Raw genomic sequence first — 19817 nt, forward strand, 5'->3', positions numbered from 1 at the left:
CCCACCGGGTATCAGATATACCTGTGGGTTTCGGGTAACCCATTAATTTTAAAAGTTTACTTATTGGGTATACCCGACCCAAAAAACCTATCGAGTAACTATTAATCAGTTACATTTATGTATAGAAAAAAAGGATGTATTATATATTACATATTTAAAAATAAAAAAAAATTATATCGGGTATACAATCGGGTAAACGGGTTTACTTTATCGGGTAATTGGGTCGGGTAAACGGGTATATCACCAAATCCCAAACCCGCGAAAAAAATAAAAACTAGTCCCAAACCCGTCCCAAACCCGATTAACCGACCTCAAACCCCTCCCAGATATGTCGGGTTTCGGATTTACCCATCAGGTTCAGATATACGCAAGACTGACGTATACTTAAAAGTAAAAAAAAATATATGTAATTTAACGACTTTATACGTAACGTGGAATGGAAAGATTAAATTTAGGCAAAAAACATCTTATTTTCTACTTGAGTTATTTATTTACTTATTACTTTTCTTTTTGCAGAGACATGCTTTATTTGTATCCTAATCTTTGTGTGGTAAGTACAACATCCTCATTGAAATCAAGGATCAAACTTTAGTAGTTAAGAGATGATTATTCAAGTGACATGCAATAACTTTTCTTTTTATGTTTTTTGCAAGTGAGGCAGTTTTTGCAAGTTTGTATTTGCATCTGATGACAAACGTAGATTTTGGATCTCATACGGAATCAGTCGAACAATGTATTTACGTTGATCCCTAGAAGTAACAAATAGGTATTTTTTAAACGTTTAACAAAGAGGCATTTTTTAAACGTTAAATATATTTGGTATTAATGCTCATTTATTATTTTGAGGTGCCTTGAAGTTGGATTGGAAGAAGACAAGTAGAGAAATATGCTATGACCGGAAAATTGAAGAAAGTTTGTTTATACACTCAAATGAAATTGTTGTCAGATAATCCGCCACAAAATGTTCTTTAATGTTGAAATTAGGTGTATGGTTTTTGTATAGTTTGGATTTTATTGTGTTATTTGAATAAGTTGGTATTTTAATTTGATTGGTTTGTATATTAAGTCACGTTGGTTGTTTATATTTATTAAAGATTTGAGTATAATGATTGAGCGAAAAATCATGAAAAAAATAATAAAATTTTAAAGTTTCTTAATATCAGTTGTTAAATCCTTACAAATTTGTAGCAAAAACCTTTCAAAATCTGTAGCTATATTATAATAAAAATCATAAAAAATTTGAAGCAAAATTTTGCAATGGATTTGCACAAGCTGTAGCAAATTTATGTAGTCAAACTGTAGTTAAAATCCATAGCCAAACTCGTAGCAAAATCCATAGCCAAACTCGTAGCAAGTTCGTAGTTAAATTTTGTAGCAAAAACATTGCAAATTATCATAGCCAACCCATTCGTAGCAAAACTACTCCGTAGCTAAAAATAACCATAGCTAAAAACTCGTAGCTAAAAACATTCGTAGCTAAAATTTTCCGTAGCTACAAGTATCCATAGCTAAAAGTTTCTGTAGCTAAAAACATCCGTAGCTAAAAACCCATAGCGAAATTTTGTAGCAACCTTCTTCATAGCAAATTCGTGGCTAAAATACCGACGTCATTTTTTGTAGCTAAATTCGTCGCAAACATAATTTCCGTAGCTAAAGTTCGTAGCAAATAAATTCGCGACGGGACTTGTAGCTACGAACCAAATCCGTAGCAAATTCGTAGCAAAAAGGGTGTTTGCTAAGGATTTGCTACGGCTTTGGCCGTAGCAAATGCCTATTTCTCTAGTAGTGGGTTAAATACAGGAAAAAGGAAACATGAAAAAGGAAACAGAAATATCACAATGATATGACAGCTAATTAAAAATAAAATCATAATAATTTCCTTTAATGTCTTGATGAGATAATCGACTTGTACGTTGAGCATAATAAAGACACGTGGACTTATTCGTCGACCCATAAGGTTGCTGAGCTGGCATTTAGATGTCTTGCATTTCATAGTGAGATGAGACCTTCTATGGCTGAGGTGGCAGCCGAGTTAGAGCGAATACGGGTTTCTAGAGAAGAAAATACTAGTTTATCATTGGATGGAACTAATCATTCATCGGTATCTATTGTCAATGAGAAACGAATGAGTCAAGAGGTCAAGATTGATGAATCTAATAAGAAAGGTTTGCTTGATAACATGAACTCGACCGATGAGCAAAATGTATCACCAAATTATGCAGATGATCAATGGCTAAGCGAGTCGAGCTCCCCCTCATCCAACGGTAGACTTGGTTCTCGACTCCCCCTCATCCAATGGTAGACTTGGTTTTGGTTCAAAAGTGTAAAGTAAGATAATACTCATCGTTTTAGTTTCAGTGTGTAACTTTATGGTATAAAAGTACAGCTTGATTGTTTGAGACTTTGAATGTATATTTTTGAGCTTGAGAATGATTGACTTTTATTTGTATATATATGTTACAAAAACTACAAACTTGAACTTAAATATATTCAATCATAATGATATGTTTGGTATATTTAAATTCAGTAATCTGAGATTAACATAGTATATCTTAATGTTCACTAGTTTGTACTTTATCTACCTTATATTGGTTGTTGAATTATATTTGGAAGAACATATGTTTTTCTTCAGAGATTTGATCATCAAATTATCGCAAAATATAAATTACATATTCAAATTCTTGTCGCTTAATTATATAAAAATATGTAATCAAAGCAAATGATGACGGAGGTAGCAGCTCGCAACCGGATCATAGTCTAAGGAACGTCTCAACCAGTTCTTTATATAAGGATAGTCACGGCCTAAACAAGGGATGTCTTGATACAGACTGAGATAGGGATTTACCTAAATGATATTACGCAATCATCACTATCAATAGTACGTGACAACTATATAGTATAGGAGTACAACCACCATAACACCCTCCGTTATGGGCTCACGCCCTTTCACTCCATGTCATAAAGTAACTGTCATCTCATGGACACATCATAACCCCCCTCTCCGTCACTTTCTTTCACTAACTCCTACTATGGTTTCACCTCTTTTCACGCCCTATTAAAATAATATTACAATCTTAATTCTTAAATAGTTAAAAAGAGGAAACCCTGATTGGATGATGGGCATGGGCCCAACCAAAAACCATCTTCTTCACGCCGAGTTCCTCTCCACACCAAAGCCCCACACGCCACCACTCCTGGCCCCTCCGCCGGTGTACCCTGCCCCACCACGCCGCCATCCTTGCCACCTGGACGGGGATGTGGCTCGGCAAAATTTTCCACACCTTTACCTTGTACTTGCAAGGATTTGAACCCACAACCTCATACGTGTAAGAGGAAACACCATACAACTAGACCAACAATTCATGGGTCTAAAGTATTAACTATCAACATTCAACAATACCATGGCCGTAAATGGCGGGAGATAAGTCAAAGATGCTTAACACCCTCCTATCAATAGCTTACAATAAATGAGTCTCAACTACCCGCAAATGCCCACTATAAGACCGCCCGTACTGGGGCGTTTTTTTTAAAACATTTTCAAAAATAACGCCCTATAACGCCCCCTAACCCACTACACCCGACGTTATAGGGCGTTTTATTCGAAAAAAAATTACCCCGGCGTTACAATTAAAACGCTTATTCGAAAAAAAATAACCAATCAACGGCTAGTTTCTTTAACGGCTAGTTTGATTTAATTTTTTTTAACCTTTTATATATATATATATATATATATATATATATATATATATATATATATATATATATATATATATACACACAACCAATCTCATTCACTTTCAACAAAAACAATCTCAAAAACTCTCTAAAAAACCCAACCATTTTTAAAAAAAACTTGATGGATTCTCCTAGTTCTTCATCCATGGTAAATTTTTACGCTATGAGAGATGCTATGTACGCTTGTATAATCATGCACAACATGATTTTGGAAGACGAAGGAAAGGCGATATGCCAGAATTATGTGCCAGAAGCCGTTGAAGAGAAGCATCCACAGGCGACAATGGAAGAAAGAGTGAGTAATGCGCGAGAGTTGCGTTACGAATCGTACCATTCCCAGTTAATGGTTGATTTGGTACACCACGCATGGTCGGTTCGGTATGTACCACCTGAGGGAGAGGAAGAAACGGAGGACGAGGAAGACGAAGTTGGCGAGGGTGAAGAAAGCGAAGACGAAAACTAGTGTTTTTTTTTTTTAATTTAATCGGGTGTTTTTTTTTATTTCTAGTATTGTATTTTTTTTTAATTTAATGAAGTATTTAAGGTAAAAAAAATAATTGTGAAATGATTGAATGGGGGTTATTGGCATAATGACACACTACGCCACTTTTGCTATAATGCCCCAACGCTGACTAGGACGCCACGTGTCGGATAATGCCCCATGATAGGGACATTATAACACATTACCACTACACATGGTGTAAGTATGCCACTTAAATACTTTTACCTACACATACTTATTCGTATGCTGAAGTATGACCGCGAAAACAAAATCTCATGTGGAGGCTTGCAGTTGTTCTTATGCAACGATCTAACGTCCAAAGCAAGTCAGCCTAAGACCAGTAGCAACAACAAACATTACATTGAGGATTCAATTTTGATCTAGATGCTCGAGGAGCTGATCTTAGTTTACATGAATCCATCCTCTAGACAAGATATCTTTCTTTATGTGTCTGATTTCTGACACGAACCTAACACGAAATTTACGAGTTTGGGTTTAGTATAAACGGGTCAGGTTGATCAGTTGCGGGTTGGTCCCACAAACCCATTTAGCTAAATAGGTCGAGTTTGTGTCAACATGGGTTCATCGATTGATCCATATATCTACTTTTTTTAGTTTTTTTATTAATATATGTTTTATATCATAAATTAACTTCGTTGAATATTTTATACAAAAATCTTAAAAGAGAAATTGATATAATTTTAAAATTAAAATATCATTGTTTTATTTTATTTTTTTGTATTTTTCAGATGTATAAATATAAAGTTAGAGTATTAATATTGAAAAGAAATATTGAATAAATAAAAAAAAAAACAAGACAGACAGGGGAATAATAGTCTTTTATATACTTTTTGATAGTCAAACAAACATTTAACTGACGGTAGGTGTCAAAATGCAATGAAAATTTCACCATAGGGTATTATTTGGAAAAAAAAAATGGAAGATAAGGTGTCAGGTTACAATTTGAACCTAACCACAGGGTGGCAGATTAGAGTATACTCTTATTGTTAAGGGCCTATACATCCTATCGAAAACAAGTTTCGGGTACATGGGATAAATTGCAATACTACAAGTTTTCCTGGCACATTCAGATCTAAAGCCTGGCACCCTAATGGCAAGGTTGGCGCAAGGGATAGAATTAAATTTTGGAATTGGGCAAGGTATCCGAGAAACCATTAAAGACTATTTTTTCGAATCTCTTCTCTATAGCTGCTAATATGTCGTGTCTGGTTAGAGAGTATTATATTATGCAACGGAGGAATCATACTTGGAGGTGGAGATGGAAACAAGTCCTGCAAACGTCCATTGAAACCCAAGAGTTTCACATGTGTTGTGCTTTGCTACAACATGTTAACCTTTCAAATTCAAAAGATAAGTCGCTTTTGGTCATGAAGGGGTATGGTCCCAGATCTCGCGTCAGCATCGACCGCGAGTGACCATTACCCTTATCAAAACCCCCACTAGCTAACAACCTACTTGTGCCCATGCGGGAACGCGTCGACACAAGGGTTGAATCCAATCTATCTAGTAACAAAGAAGGACTTACATGGAACATGAGAACGGTAGAGTGATGCGACATAGCATCACATCTGGTGTATGAAAACGGAGGTATTCACAGCGATGCGGCATCGCACCGCATCCAGTGAACACTTCTATCAATACAGGAAAGCCTTACCTTAGGCATAGAAGAAGATGAACGTAGCGGTACGACTGACACCGCACCATACGGACATTTTCGTCACGACAAGGGATGCAGGCAAGACGACGATGCGGCTAGCACCGCATCTCGCGTATTCCTTGATCACAAGTAGGAGACGTGGTAACTTCAGATGTTACCGCACGTAGCGATGCGGCTTGCACCGCATCCTATGTACTCAAGCAAGTGGTACTGACACCACAGTGCAAGTGGCACCAATGGCAGTTACCTGTCAGAGCTACGTAAGCAATGGACTGACGTGGCGTAACCTCCATAACCGACGAGCCTGACACACCTGAAAAGGGGCAGCACGTCGTCAGTCCATCCATCATCATCCTCCTTCACTCCTCGGCTATAAATACCAACCCCAAACCAGGTTTGAGGTATCTTCTCACAACTCTCTCACTACTACTACGATCTTACTTTGCTTCCCAAGCAAACTACTGATTCTCACGCCGGAGAGTGGTAACAAGGAGCACCCCCCACCCCATCCTCCTTGTTACGAGTCACGGCTTGTTTCCTTGTGCAGGAGATCAACCACCGGTGATCCAGCCAGCGATCCTCGAGAGGAAGGGATTAACCCTTCTTGAAGAGACCAGTGTGTTAACCCTGCCCGGTTAACCATTGTTTCATCATTGGCGCCCACCGCTACTCTTAGCATTTTCTAATCCATCCCTTTTTCCTCTCTCACGATCATGACTGATCACCAAAACAACACTACGGATAACCAAAATCCTCTAATCCCAAACCCGGTAGGGGTCAATGCCTTGACCTCCCAACCCGGACACATTGGCACGTCCACACAAAGGAGCCCCTCCTTTATGTTCGGACATGACTTATCACAGTTCCCATCTGTGATCCCACCAGGCACGACCATTCATGCCTGGTACGAGCAGCAGGCAGCTACGCTGACTGCAGCATACAACCGCGCTTGTACTGAAGCGAATATACGAGCTGGGCTTCCCCCAGCACCGCACACCCCTGTTGAGCGTATTTTACAATACGACGGCAGGATACATTCACGTCCGGCTTCAAGAAGCCGGCGTGAAGAACGGGGATCGTCTTACTGTTCGGTCCACACCCTCAACGAGGATGATTCCTCATACGGGTCCCACACCAGAGGACCGGTACATACCCGCCTTGGCCCCCATGGCGAGGACAGGAGGCGATCAACCTCCAGACGTGGCCCAGGCATTCAGAGCCGATTGGGCCCACAACCATACACCGAAGGGTACGGTCATACCGACCCTGACGACCATAGCTACCGCGGTGATTCGCATGACACCAGTAGCAGACCGGGAGGACGCAACTATGTTCCTCCCAGTCATCCCCGCAACACATACCTTCGGGCGGCAAAGCGCCCTGCGAACGAACCATACAGGCCAAAGGCAGCGGCCGAAAATTCCAAGTTCGGCACGCGGATTGCCAACGCCCATGTCACCACGACAAAGTTCCCATTCAACGTTGGGAAATACAATGGTTCGACCGACCCGGACGACCACATGAACGTCTTCATGGGCGCGGGCATCAACGGCCAGTGGGATGAACCCACTTGGTGCAATTTTTCCCCCAGACCCTTACGGGCCTGGCCAGGGCATGGTTCGATTCTTTGCCAGTGGGATCACTGGATTCATTCGAGGACTTGCGTACCAAGTTCCTCGCACATTTTTGCCAGCAGCGACGCCACGAACGAGATTCGTGTGACGTCATGAACATCTGGCGAAGGAACGACGAATCGCTCGAAGCATTCGTCGTCCGTTATAATAAAGAGTGCCTGGAGATAGGTGACGTGGCAGACCAGATGGCACGAAACCACTTCATCCGGGCCGTCAAAGACAGAGAGATGATCATGACCATCTCTGGCAAGGAGGGCTTGCCCAAAAAATGGGAAGATGTCATGACTGCGGTCAAGAAATACGCCCAGACACAGCGGTCACTCGAACCGCATGTGGCAAAGGCAAAACCCCAAGCCGAAACATCCCAACAAGGGTCCAAGCGTAACAATAAACGCAACCGGGACGTTGGAAATCGCGATATTTCCAAGCCATACTTCCCGCAAACCAACACGTTCGACCCAAAGAACTACAACCCCGCCCGAGACAGTCGGGCGTCCAAGAAAGAATCTCGGGACCGCAACTGGACTGAGATCACCATGTCGCCAAGTGAGGTCCTCTTTGCGGACCCACAGTTCTTGTGACCGGCCCAACCAATGAAGTCCAAGAAAAATCAGGACCTCACACTCTACTGTGAGTACCACAAGGACTCGGGCCACACCACCAACAGCTGCATCAGTCTCCGACTGGAGATTGAGCGCGCCTTAAAGGAGGGGAAACTGCAACATCTTTTGCCAGGTGGGCAAAAACCCACCAAGCGCATTACCCCTCACGGCGAAGGTACCTCCTCCGGAAGCGAACCATGCACGTGGCTTCCACCCACATGATCCACGTAGGCAAGGGCAGGCCGCGAAAAGCGGCAAGAAGGCCGGAATGTGACTGGAAGGACGAGAAAGTCGTCTTTCCAAAAGTCCGAGGCGGACCGCGCGATAGGCGCGCCGTCGTCATTTCAGGCCAACTGGCACACTACTGCACCGAGCGTCTATTCATCGACCCGGGCAGTACATCTGATATAATCTACGAACAATGCTTCAACCAGTTCGACCAGGAGGACAAAGATCGGTTGCAAGCAGTAGATTACCCGTTAACCGGGTTCGCAGGGGAAACTGTCTTTCCCCTAGGCCAGATTACTTTCCCTGTGCGTCTTTCCAGCGGAAACCGCACAAGGACAGAAGAGGTAAACTTCATGGTTTTACCTCACACCTCCAAATATGACGTACTCCTCGGGAGAGAATCCCAAGGAGATTTCAATGTGATTACGTCGGTCCCCCACTCTGCGGTTGGTTTCCCAACCGAATCGGGGGTCGCGATAATCTATGCCCGCAGGGACGTCATGATGTCGGACGAAGTACGTCCGACCAAGGTCGCAAGGCACACCCCCAATGACCAGCCAGAAAAATGGGTTCTCAACGCGAGATACCCAGAACAAAAGGTCACATTGGGTCACGCCTTGTCCCCGACCACCAAAGCGCAACTGAAGCAGCTCCTCTTCAGGAACCAAGACATCTTCGCGTGGACACCCGCAGACATGACCGGGGTCCCACGTGATATTGCGCAACATCACTTGAATACCATGCCAGGTATCAAGCCAGTGATCCAAGGCCAACGCCACCTTGGGTCAGCTAAAAATCAGGCGATGCAAGAGCAGATCGAAGAACTGCTCTCCGCAGGCATCCTGCGGGAAGTTAAATACCAGACTTGGTTGTCCAACCCAGTCATGGTAGAAAAACCGTCCGGGGGCTGGCGCATGTGCGTCGATTACAAAGACCTTAACAAAGCCTGCCACAAGGATTGTTACGCGCTTCCAGAAATCGACGAAAAGGTCGATAATCTCGCACCATTCAGGTGGAAGTGTTTCCTCGATTGCTACAAGGGATACCATCAAGTACAAATGGCAATCGAGGATGAAGACAAAACGGCATTCAGGACTCCCACCGGAAATTACTGCTATACAAAAATGCCGTTTGGGTTGCGCAACGCGGGCTCAACCTACTAAAAGTTGATGAACGACACTTTTCGCGGCCAAATAAGCAAAAGTGTCGAAATCTACATGGACGACCTGGTCGTCATGAGCATGGAAGAAGATACCATGCTCACAGATATTGAAAGAACATTCCAAACTCTGCGAAGCGTTAACATAAAGCTCAATCCAGGGAAATGCTCGTTTGGAATGGAAGAAGGCAAATTCCTTGGGTTCATCGTGACTAAAGATGGATTCAAGGTAAACCCGGAGAAGGTCCAGGCGATCGAGCGCATGCCATCGCCTTCATCGATGAAGGATATGCAACGGCTAGCCGGCAGGCTAGCGGCACTCAACAGATTCTTAGCCAACCACGCAGCTAAGTCTTATCCGTTCATCAAGACCCTGCGGAGCTGTTCAAAGAAAGAACAATTCCAGTGGACCGCAGAGGCTGAACAGGCCTTCCGGGAAATGAAGGAGTGTTTGATACAACTCCCAACTTTAACCGCACCACGCAAGGATGAGCCACTCATACTATACCTATCCGCCGCGGACAACGCGGTGGGTGCGGTACTAATTGTGGAGCGAAAGGGGGTTCAAACACCCATCTACTACATCAGCAAGATGCTCAACGACCCAGAGACGAGGTACTCAATAATGGAGAAATTGGTGCTAGCATTAGTGCACGCTTCAAGACGGTTGCGACGCTACTTCGTAAACCACGTCATTACAGTGCTAACCAATTACAGGATCGGCCCGATCCTCTCCAAACCCGACATCTCTGGGCGATTAGCGAAATGGGCCATCGAGCTGGGCGCGCACACGATACATTATAAACCGCGCCCCGCGATTAAAGGCCAGATCTTAGCTGATTTCGCCGCCGAAGTACCGGTGAATCGCATCCAAGAATGCGAAGAAGCACAAACTCCTGCACCAACGCCACCTTCCTCAGAGACATGGGCACTCTTCACAGATGGTGCCTCCAACGACGAAGGAGCGGGTGCAGGTCTGCGACTCGTCAGCCCCGACGGCCAAGAACTCACATATGCAATCCGCCTCGAATTCAAAAGCACAAACAACGAGGCAGAATATGAGGCTCTGTTAGCGGGGCTACGTTTAGCAGTCAAAATCGGCGTGCAACATCTGGAAGCCCACGTCGACTCTTTGTTAGTTGCAGGCCAAGTACGCGGCGACTATGCCGCAAAGGGGGATATCATGATCCTCTACCTCGAGCAAGTCCTGCAACTAAAATCCAAATTCGTTTCGTTCAATATTCGACATATTAATCGAAGCGAAAACAAGTCCGCAGATGCACTATCAAAACTTGCATCTACCAGCTTCCAACACTTGCAAAGGAGATACGCATCGAAATCCTGCAAAATCCTTCGGTACCCCTACGCCAAGTCAACGTCATTCAATACGGTTCAACATCATGGATGACACCTATTATCGCATATCTACAATCAGGTGTGACTCCCGAAAGTAAATTAGAAGCACGCAAACTACAATACAAAGCGTGCCATTATCAAATGGGAGACGGTATCTTATACCGCAAATTATACCTCGGGCCACTACTACGATGCGTCAACCCCCAGGATGCCACATACCTCATTCGAGAGATACACGAGGGCATATGTGGCATACACGCTGGACCACGCATGGTAGTGGCCAAAATCATGAATGCCGGGTATTACTGGCCCGGCATGCACCTGGACGCCGTCAAAGAGTTGCGCAAGTGCATCGACTGTCAACGTCATGCTCCAAAAACCTTGCGGCCAAAAAACAACTTAGTCCCCGTCACAACCGCATGGCCCTTTCAGAAATGGGCAATTGACGTTGTGGGACCTTTCCCTGACGCTCCAGGTGCGGTTAAATTTATCATAGTGGCGGTTGATTACTTCACCAAATGGGTAGAAGCAAAACCACTCGCCTCAACCACCGCTATGATAACAAGAAAGTTCATTTGGGAACACATCATCTGCCGTTTCGGATTACCAATGTGCATTGTCACCGATAACGGCACCAACTTCGCTGCCGACGAATTTCAAAAATGGCTAGAGGAACTACATATTGAGCACATATTCTCATCAGTCGCACACCCGCAAGGGAACGGCCAAGTCGAGAGTATCAATAAAAGCCTAGTCGAAGGGATCAAGGCACGGTTGGGAACGGCCAGGCGTGGCTGGGTCGATGAACTCCCAAGTATCTTATGGGCTCACCGTACAAGCCCAAAAACAAGCAATGGGGAAACACCCTTCAGCCTAGTCTACGGTTCAGAAGCGGTGATCCCCGCAGAAGTAGGACTCCCCTCTCCTAGAATGTTGGATATTGAAAAACTAGACAACAACATGGAACGCAGGATCGATTTGGACCTCTTGGAAGAAAGGCGCGAAAACGCTGCCATCAATGAGGCCAAATATAAATCCAAACTTGAAAAGTACTACAACGCGCGCGTCCGCGTTTGTACTTTCAACCCAGGAGACTACGTCCTACGCGACAATGAGGCATCTAATGCCGAGCGACCAGGCAAACTCGCCCCCAAGTGGGAAGGACCCTACCTCATCAACGAGGTCTTAGGGAAAGGCGCGTACAGATTGCAAACACTAGAAGGCGAACCTATCGCACGCACATGGAATGCACAACAGCTTCGACGCTGTTATATGTAAGCCATGTTCTTACATTTCTCCATGTAACCTATCGGGCCGCAGGCCATTTGTAAATAAATAAATAAGCAATTTTATACATTATTGTTTGTTATTACTATTACAAATGCGTGTTCCACTTTGCGGTATCCCAAAAACATATTGGTAAAATCTTCATTCGAGATACCCATACAAAGTGGTAACCACACACAAATATTGTAATAGGCCAGCAAAAGGCAAAAAGACTTGCATGTTCATCCGGCCGGATGAACAACTTTTTGTTAAACACTTGACACAATTCCTGAGCCCAAAAAGGCAAACAATGGAATTGACGCGGACTCATACGACAAAGGTATGGAGTACACTTGACCCCATTCACAAATGGGTAGAGTTCCGGATATATAAGCTTTTACAATTAAGCAATTCTAAAACCCTCACCCGGTAAATAACAGAATTGATGCATACTCATACAACAAAAGTATGGAGTATACTTGACCCCGTTCATAAATGGGTAAAGTTATGCATACACACGTTCAGACATGCAAGACTTAAAAACACTTGTACAAACTGAACAAAGAAACTTTATATTCAAAAAATTCAAGTGTCCACAGGATGCTTAATGAATTTACATAAAGTTCCTATCCTATACAAGAGGAATACAAAAAGGAGGCACACTCGCCAACCTAAACCCTATTTTGTACCGCTGGTCCCCGCATCTCCTCCGGCACCACCAGCGGGTTCTTCCTCTTCCACATCCGGATAAAGCATCCGCAAGCGGTCAACATAGTCCGCAACCTCCAAACAATCGTCCAGCTCCCCTACACAGGCAAGGGGTGTGTCATAAAAGGAGGCTACGGCCGCTTTCAGACGACCTTCGGTATCCACATCACGGAACCCGGATGCCTGATCAGTATAACCGCCTGCGGATAAAACATTGATATGCCCAATGCAGCGGTTATAACCAGCCTTGAAGCCAGCATCGCGCGCACGCTCCTTAACCAGGTCCAAACCAGATGCGGTCTCAGGGGCGTTCATGATAGCCTCGACAATCTGCAATAAAAGGATCATAAGTCTTGAATACTAATCCAAGCAAATGTAAAGGCAACGGATACTTACACGCGCGATGCCGTGAGTCCGCAACCACTCACGGTCAGCTTCTAGCTGGTTAAAAGAGGACACCAAGGCATCCTTGGCCTCAGCAGCAGCGTCAGCCCGCTTCTCCGCAGCAGACACGCGGGCAGTAAGGTCCGTAACCGCGACCTCCCGGGCCTGAACCTCAGCCTGTTACAAAAACAGCAAATAGTTCACTCGATAAATATTTTCAAAACAATAAAGGACGAAAGCAACAAAGTTAAAGAAACGTACCTGCAGGCTTTCAACAACTTTGCCTAAACGAATGCGCTCCGCATTCGCCTCTTCAAGAGCCTTGGAAGAACGGCTCTCCTTCTCTGCGGCCTCTTCAAGGGCCTTTGAGGCACGAACCCCGGCTTCTTTGGCCTCTCCAAGCGCCTTCAGGGCGTCGGCCTTCGCCTGCAGTGCTTTAACAGATATGGCCTCAGCTGCAGCCTTCTCCTGGCTCAAGGTAGCATTCGCTGCCTTGGCATTTGTCAGCTCCTGCCGAGCATGAAACAGAATGTCATTCTGCTTAGCCCAAGATTTATTCCACTTCTTGCGCTCATTGGACATTTTTTCATTCCAACTCTTGCGCTCATCAGCAAGAAGCTTAGCAAGGGTACGCACCTGTTTCAGCTGGGCAGCGGCAGCCCATTCCGAAGTCTGCTTCTGCTTCTCAAAAGCAGCTTTGTCCTTCTCGAGCTGCTCCGCACCCGCACGAGCAGCCTCAACCAACTTCTCTGCTTCTGCCTGCATGCGAGCAGCATCTTCCTCGCGCCGGCCCAGCACTTTGTAGTCTTCCAAGATGGCATTCGCCACAATAGAAGACCCTACTAACATTGTTGAGAGCTGGTTTATGCGCAGCTCACGGGGTGCAGCGCGGGCTCGCTCAACCTCAAACGGGGTGCCTAGACCACCCAGAATCTCCTTGCATGCCGAAGGGTCATTGGAAATATCATCCCCCTGCATAACAGTCCAGGGGGGTCGGTGATACACAGTACTGCGACCCTGGGTGTAAGTGCGGTAGTAATACTCCAACTCAGACTCCCCAGGCTGAATTGGAGGCCCATCATACCCCGCACCACCGGCAGACGAGCCGGTACCCTTATCAACAGGAGACTTCTGCGGCTCAGCATCATGCTGCCGCGCTTCAGCGCCAGTTTTTTGCGGTTCGACATCAGAATGTTGCTTCCCAGTATCAGCGAACCGCACACTCAAATTGTCTCCCTCATTGGGGGAGATCAGATTGTTGGACGAGTCAACAGTGTCAAATATCCGGGTCGCAGCATTCTCTGCGGTACTCTCCTTCCGCACGGTTGACTCAGGCACCACCTTGACGGGAGGTGTCGACGGCACCTCCGTTGCACCCGCACCCGTGGCAAGTGGGGGGGACTCCGGAGCATCGAAGATAGAAAAATCTTCATCTTGAGGCTCTACAAAAAAAAAAGTCAAATAGCTATCAAAACTAGTTACACAACAGTTAAGACTAGATAGCCTACACTTACCAACGACAACCGCAGGTTTTTTCTGCGTCGGAGCAGACCTTTTGGTTACCAGTCTCCGACGTTTGGTTTCAACACCACCAGCAGCTTTCTGCTCTGGCCTTCTCTTCTCACCAATCACAGGGGGACCCGCAGCTGTCCCTCCCGCGGCCGTCTCTTCTGCCTGCTTCTTCGCAGCACCAGAACGCGACCCCGCGGCTGTACCCAAACCCTCAAGGGTATCAGATACTATCACATAATCCTTGTGTCGACGAAAAGAGGAGTGAGAGATACCTGCCGCCTGCGGCACCAGATGAGGCACAGTAGTGACCTCCTTTATCTTCTTTTGGCGAAAGCGCACGCCCTTCACAGTCTGCCTCTTTGGCACACCTTTCGCGTCGGGGTCCCCTAAGGCCCCAAGGTCACCTGCATGGAATCAATCCAAAGGGTGAGTCAATAAACCAACATTATCCTCACAAGTCAAAACACTTCCAAATTATACCTTTGCCTGGCGGCAACTCAACTGCGAGTGCGGCCTCAGTAGGCACCCGGAAGTTACTACGGATGACAGCATTATGATCCTCCTCACCGTCCGCACAAACTACGGTCTCAACCGTCCCATGGAAATCCGGGGCAAACATCCTCCATGCGGGAGCATCCTCTGATAACACATAAAATCAGTACCGCAAAAAAGAATAGGGAACTTAAACACATGAAGAGTACGTACCACCGCTTTTCTCCCGCACCACGGGTCTTGAGTTTTTGTTCCTCCTAGTCAACATCATACGCAACAACCACAGTTGCGTGTTGGTCAGCTTCACAGACTCAATAGTCTGAAGCTGCGGAAACCACTGCACTGATTTCAAACTGGGCATCGCAATAGTCTCCCCTATGATCGTCTCGGTCACATTCCGAAACGTCATGTCTGCAACAATGGCAGCAGCCTTGACGTAGAAGAATTTCTTCTTCCACATCGTCATCCCCTTGGGAGGAGTCATCAGCTTGGGGCTACCGTCTCGTTGACGGAAAGAAAAGAACCCCAATGATACAGTCATCTGATAAAACCGTCGGAAATCTCCGACGGTAGGCTCTATACCAAGAGCACGGAAGGTGAACTCAAAATTACGAATCCGAATCATACCAAACGGACTCATTTGAGAAATGTGGACCTTGTACCACTCCAAGACATCCACAACGAACACCGTCAATGGTAACCGGAGATTACAGTCACCAAAAAAGTCGGCCCACATGGTCACATAACCAGCCGGAGCGTCAGCACCAGTATCACCCTCCGATGGATACTGAGCCCCATACTCAGGGGGCATTTGAACGTCAAGCATAAGACGATCAAAGGTTTTTCTGGTCCACTTTAATGCCGGTAATCCACCACCGGCAGCCCCCTCCTCTTCTTCTTCAACCACTACCGGTTGTTCAGGGTTTTCACCCTCCACATTGTGTGGATTAGATGGTTCAGCCATCAAGAATATCAAAGAAACAGAAGATGATGCACAGAAAAACCAAAACCCTCACTGGAACTTCAAGGAATTTCGTCGGAGAAGACAGAGAACAAGTTTTCTCTCACCGGAAAATTTTTGAAATTTCAAACAAGTGAGGGGAAACCACGAACGGTTTCCCCTTATATACCCATCGCAATTAATGCGGAGGGAGAAATCAAATGATCATGTTCAAAAAGGGCGAATCGTATGACACCACGTGTCGAGCGCCGTTTCCGCTGACGGTTATCACGCGCGCGTGGCCGCCCACGCGCCTGACACAAGAGACGTTTACACTCTTCGCTACAGTGCATTTAATGCCTCGGGCAGTGCAAACGTCCTTTCATTTCAGCACATGCCAGGAAGATCTCACCAACTTCCACCAACTCACACGTGCGTCCAGCCACGTATGCAACAAAAAGCGACTACATTATCCAATTATAAGCGGCATGCGGTTTCTCTGGTATACCGCACCATAACCCATACCGCATGTCGTTTTTTAACATACCCCTAAAAATAGGTAAAAACATATATCTCTACACTATAAGGGGGTATAATACCTATCCGCACTACCCACGAGCACACGTGGAATATGCGGATATGACACACACGAGCCCGTTCAGGTGTGTCAGATGCTCAGAACCAGCGTCGGCCGGTGGACTGAACCGCATCTCAGACACAGGGGAACCGCATTGCCTTCATTCTCTTCAAGCTTCAAATCCCTCCTGTCCGGTTCACAACCGCAGAGGGTACATGAATACCTTCTTTAACAAAAGGAAGGAAGGGAATGCACGCGAACGCACATCAGCAACCCTGTTTCCTGAACCTTCAAGAGCTACATCCGAGCCACACCCGCTTCGAGCAAATGTGGTAATGCAAAACCACAGACACTCACGAGGAGCTACGGACATAACCATAGCTTCCGCAGAGTGGTTGCTACGGAAGAGCCAAGCTCACTCCACATCCCCGAACAATGCTACTGCAAGGCAAACTCGGTATTGGAGCGGGAAGGTAAGTGGCTCCAAAACGAACGCAGAACAGCGCTCTAAATAAACTCTCGTCGAACAACAAGCGTCCGAACAGCGGTAACAAGTCTGCTTATGACTTTGTTAACCCGACTATGGGCCGCATAGAATAAACAATGGTGGGCATACACTTGCCTATGACCATGTTTATTTACCCATAGTATGAATATACATTGTTCGACCAAACATGGCCAACAATGACGCAACGAGGTAACCGCAAAGAACGTGCGGTTACTAGAGAGCTATGACGATAAACACGAAAACCCCACAAAAAAGGGATCGTCGTCTCATAACTAGATGCTGAACATAGAGCTTGAGCAAAGCACTTGCAAGCATCAACAACTCTTGATCCCAGTCTCAAAGATTGGTCCAAAAGTTTCTTTTCTTCTTCATGCACCAATTCAACAATTGGTATGAAGAAAAGACCACCTTTAAAGGATGGGAAACCTCCACATACCTTCGAACCACCATCTCAGAGGTTGGTTCGAAGTTTGTGCAGCATTACTAACAAGGTCTCCAAGAGACCTTCGGCACAACAACAGGTGGCAGGCCACCTGGTGACATAAATCGGCTGAGAATCTCGCATCAGACGAGATTCCTTCACCGATACGGAAGAGGCGTCAGATGACTCTTCCAGACCTCCAGCTTGATTTACATACAGAAAAGACCACACATGGTCTAGGATCTTCTCTAGACTCCAAACTACCTTCCAAACACCATAGTCCAGTACTCCTCCCACATACACCTTGTATGTGGCAGCAACACTAGACTGGGGGGACTTGAAGGGGTATGGTCCCAGATCTCGCGTCAGCATCGACCGCGAGTGACCATTACCCTTATCAAAACCCCCACTAGCTAACAACCTACTTGTGCCTATGCGGGAACGCGTCGACACAAGGGTTGAATCCAATCTATCTAGTAACAAAGAAGGACTTACATGGAACATGAGAACGGTAGAGTGATGCGACATAGCATCACATCTGGTGTATGAAAACGGAGGTATTCACAGCGATGCGGCATCGCACCGCATCCAGTGAACACTTCTATCAATACAGGAAAGCCTTACCTTAGGCATAGAAGAAGATGAACGTAGCGGTACGACTGACACCGCACCATACGGACATTTTCGTCACGACAAGGGATGCAGGCAAGACGACGATGCGGCTAGCACCGCATCTCGCGTATTCCTTGATCACAAGTAGGAGACGCGGTAACTTCAGATGTTACTGCACGTAGCGATGCGGCTTGCACCGCATCCTATGTACTCAAGCAAGTGGTACTGACACCACAGTGCAAGTGGCACCAATGGCAGTTACCTGTCAGAGCTACGTAAGCAATGGACTGACGTGGCGTAACCTCCATAACCGACGAGCCTGACACACCTGAAAAGGGGCAGCACGTCGTCAGTCCATCCATCATCATCCTCCTTCACTCCTCGGCTATAAATACCAACCCCAAACCAGGTTTGAGGTATCTTCTCACAACTCTCTCACTACTACTACGATCTTACTTTGCTTCCCAAGCAAACTACTGATTCTCACGCCGGAGAGTGGTAACAAGGAGCACCCCCCACCCCATCCTCCTTGTTACGAGTCACGGCTTGTTTCCTTGTGCAGGAGATCAACCACCGGTGATCCAGCCAGCGATCCTCGAGAGGAAGGGATTAACCCTTCTTGAAGAGACCAGTGTGTTAACCCTGCCCGGTTAACCATTGTTTCATCAGGTCAAGGACTCTTCAGGAAGGTTTTCGCCTTTTCGGTTTCCTCCATAAAAAAACTTGTTTATCCCAGCTACCTCTCCGATTAGCTTATTTATAGAAGATTGGAATAACTAGGTTCCTATTAAAATCAATGTATGTGGTACGAGGGCGGAGAAAGATTGCATACCCACGACATCGACTTTTGCAAAAAGAAATATCCAAGTCACTTTAACATAATGCCCTCTTTGCGGTGTAAGTCAATAAAAGACCAACCATATTTTTTTATTTTTTTGCTTCACGACCACCTTGGTTTGGCACTTTATTAGCTCGTGGTGCAAGATCCCCCAGATGCATCCTTTCACGATTCGGTACCAATTATGTAAGACCCTAACACGTTTTGACCCAAATTGACGCAGCGGAAATATGAATTATAAAATTTCTTTCTTTAGGTCGTTCAACGTACTAGAAAATCATTTAAAATGACTTCTTTTTAAATCATTTACATGTATTCGTTCATAACCGAGATAACTATGTTACATATGATTGCAACTATGTGACCACATCTCCGTACAATCCTTGATCTTCAACTCGATCCCCGTTGGTTCGTTCATCATGATAATCTGACTATCTGCAGTCACCATATATAACCAACACGTCAGTAAATGGTGACACATATATTTTTAAATAAATACATAAATTATTAACCACATAGCCATCTATCAATGTATAAAACTCCAATAGGATGTTCTTCGAATTCGTTCCTTACACCGAGCCTAAAACTTTCGAAAGCCCAACACTTACATACCTGCATTTCTAAATTCATTCTTAACTAGAATTACGACCCGTCGCAATGCGGCG

The 19817-nt window shown here is 45.5% G+C and overlaps 1 long non-coding RNA gene across 2 annotated transcripts; it reads left to right on the forward strand.

Moving 5' to 3' along the window:
* Positions 1-464: 464 nt before the first annotated feature.
* On the forward strand, positions 465-1049 carry LOC110874932. 2 transcript variants are annotated; one of them, XR_002556358.2, is made up of 3 exons: positions 465-550; positions 654-766; positions 858-1049. It is a non-coding gene; the product is annotated as an uncharacterized LOC110874932 (long non-coding RNA). The 2 variants fall into 2 exon arrangements; XR_002556357.2 differs by having other exon boundaries at positions 514-766.
* The last annotated feature ends 18768 nt before the right edge of the window (positions 1050-19817 follow it).

This window comes from Helianthus annuus, chromosome 9 (assembly GCF_002127325.2).
Source record: "Helianthus annuus cultivar XRQ/B chromosome 9, HanXRQr2.0-SUNRISE, whole genome shotgun sequence".
NCBI classification, from domain to species: Eukaryota; Viridiplantae; Streptophyta; class Magnoliopsida; order Asterales; family Asteraceae; genus Helianthus; species Helianthus annuus.